General features: G+C 47.9%; 2 pseudogenes across 2 annotated transcripts; one reads left to right on the top strand and one right to left on the bottom strand.

Annotated features, from left to right (window-relative positions):
• Positions 1 to 784: 784 nt before the first annotated feature.
• On the bottom strand, positions 785 to 1,785 carry LOC116546174 (annotated as a pseudogene). The gene has a single exon (XR_004266611.1). The product of XR_004266611.1 is annotated as an NEDD4 family-interacting protein 1 pseudogene (transcript).
• On the top strand, positions 1,594 to 2,528 carry LOC116546173 (annotated as a pseudogene). Its single transcript, XR_004266610.1, has 2 exons — positions 1,594 to 1,605; positions 1,823 to 2,528. The product of XR_004266610.1 is annotated as an N-acetylglucosamine-1-phosphotransferase subunit gamma pseudogene (transcript).
• Positions 2,529 to 2,747: the final 219 nt, after the last annotated feature.

The following is a 2,747-nucleotide window of genomic DNA, read 5'->3' as shown; positions in this document are numbered from 1 at the left end:
CATTGTCTCAACAAATATTAACTGACATTTGTTACATAACCATCATTCTTTATATGCTACATACAAGGTAGTAAACAAAACAAATCCCTTCTCAGTTTCCAAGCATGCAACCAAGTAAGGGAGACAAATACTGAAAGTAAACATGTAATGAAGCAATTACAGATTGTAATAAACATAATAAAAAGGTAAGGGGGACTCAGTGAAAGAGAATAATTGGGTGAGGGGGCTCTAATTTAGATGAAGTCCATGGAAGACCTTTATGAGAAATGTTCTTTAAGAAACCTGAGACCTAGAAGCTGAGTAAAGGTGAGCCTGGTATAGAGGAGGTGAAAGAGTCTTGTAGGCAGGAATACAAGCGTGATCGAAAAACCTGAGGTGAGAACGAGCTGGAAGCATTTGAGAAACTGAAAGGAGGTCCCAAACAGGCCATGAACAGAAAAATCAAGAGCAACTCACTCATGGAGGGACCACAAATCTATGGAAAGAAATATAGATGGTTTTGTGTGTGTGTGTGTGTGTGTGTGTGTGTGTTTTGAGATGGAAAGAAATATAGATGGTTTTGTTTTGTGTGTGTGTGTGTGTGTGTGTTTTGAGATGGAAAGAAATAGAGATGGTTTTGTTTTGTGTGTGTGTGTGTGTGTGTGTGTGTGTGTGTGTGTGTGTTTTGAGATGGAGTATTGCTCTGTCTCCAGGCTGGAGTGCAGTGGCGCAATCTCAGCTCACTGCATGCTCTGCCTCCAGGGTTGAAGTGATCCTCCTGCCTCAGCCTCCCAAAGTACTGTGATTTTTTTTTTTCTTTTCAACAGTACTTTATTTTTTTAAAGCAGGTGATTCTTCCTCTGTTCTGCATCTTGATTCACTTCCTGCAGGTGCTCTCTTGCTTCTTGAGAGAGAATTCATAAATGCAGGAAGGCCTTTGCCAGAAAACACCTTTAATAAATAAAGAGAACTCTGGTCCTGGGGAGGTTTAATAACGTTTCTGGCATCTTCCGAACTTTTGCATAATTGATAAATCCTCTGAGAAACAGGAGAAAGCCTAAAAGCAGGAACACCCACCAGAGCCAGTACTGACCACCAAAATACCCAGGAAAATAGGTGGAAAACCTGACAATCAGGATCCATTTAATTAGAGAGCGACCAAATCCTGAAATGGCCCCATACCTTCCTGCAGCTGAAATGGTCAGGCAAAAAGACAGGAAAAACCCAATCCAGTTAAAGAGGAATGCCATGAAAAAAGTTAACATGAAAATCCCATCGTTTCCTATCCTCAGCTGATCAGCATCACGGAAATCATCCCGACCCACAAAATCCTCATCTCTTCCAGGAACCAAAGGGATAGTAGCTTCAGCCTTGGTCCTCTCCGCTTCATCATAACAGGGCAGTGTTGCAGCCACATTGTAAGATGGGGGCTTTGGAAACCCAGACTCATCCTTGTAGTGAAAATATGCTGCGCTTTCTGCAGAAATGCTGCTGTAAGGTGGTGGAGCACCACCTGCAGCCTGTTCAGGTTCTCCAGACTCTTCATTCTGCAACTGCTGGTACCTGCTGCTGCAGGCCGGCTCGACCGCCGCTAGCGCCGCCAATGCCAACGCCATGGCGCAGCGGGCAGCAGGGAAGGAGAGCGAGCGAGCCAGCTGAAGGGGCGCGGCCGCTGAGGCCTGGGAGCGCTGGGAGGCCGGGGTGGGGTCGCGCCTTTGGGTGGGTCTCGGTGGCCGCCGCCGCTCCGGAGCGAGACGCTCTCCTCAGGCCGCAAGCTCCGCCGCCTCCGAGGCTCCGACGCTGCCCCTCGGGAAGAGGCGGGGACGACGACTGCCTCTCCTAGAGGGGCAGCGACACCTGTGTGTATGCGCCCACGTTCGAGACCCCCCTCGTCTGCCACCCCCACTCCTTGCTAGTGTACCCAGCCCTACCGGGAGCCCTGCAGCGGCGGTGGGACCAGGTGGAACAGGACCTGGCTGACGAGCTGATCACCCCCCAGGGCCATGAGAAGTTGCTGCAGACACTTTTTGAGGACGCCGGCTACTTAAGGAGCCCAGAAGAAAATGAAGCCCCCAAGCTGGAGGGAGGTCCTGATGGCTTGGGTTTTGAGACCCTGGAAAACTGCAGGAAGGCTCATAAAGAACTGTCAAAGGAGATGAAAAGGCTGAAAGGTCTGCTCACCCCGCATGGCATCCCCCACGCAAAGCCCAGGGAAACCTCCAGCTTGGAACACTTCCGCCACAAGATGCCCAGACCGGGGCCTGCAGAGCAGCTGCGGGGCGACCTGGGCCTGCATGGGAGCTTGTGAGCCTTTGGTGTGAAGAGCCCCACAGAGAAGCCGGCCAGTGGGAATCCCCAGGGACCAGCCGGCCAGGCTTGTGCTCAGAGAAGCAAACAAAACAAAGATTCAAGGTTTTAATTAATTCCCATACTGATAAAAATAATTCCATGAATTCTGTAAACCATTGCATAAATGCCATAGTGTAAAAAACTTAAACAAGCGTTACCTTTAAACAATTACTACAAGTAAATGATTATGCATTATAAAAAAAAAATGTCATGAGACACTGTGTCCAACCTAGCCTTACCAGATTTGTGTACTACTCATCACCATATCATTCATCAAAGAATAATAATCCAGGCTACATTTCCTTAGTGGATTAAAAATCTCAAAAAATGAAGGCAGAGAGAAAGCTCTAAAATTTCACAGAAATGTATCATCAGTGCAAAGGGCCAGAAAATAATTGCAGAAAACAAAGGAGGGTATG

This window comes from Sapajus apella, unplaced genomic scaffold (assembly GCF_009761245.1).
Source record: "Sapajus apella isolate SASKATOON/1434 unplaced genomic scaffold, GSC_monkey_1.0 scaffold651, whole genome shotgun sequence".
Taxonomy (NCBI): Eukaryota; Metazoa; Chordata; class Mammalia; order Primates; family Cebidae; genus Sapajus; species Sapajus apella.
The sequence above is the reverse complement of the archived record's forward strand: the minus strand, read 5'-3'. Positions and strand labels throughout refer to the sequence as shown.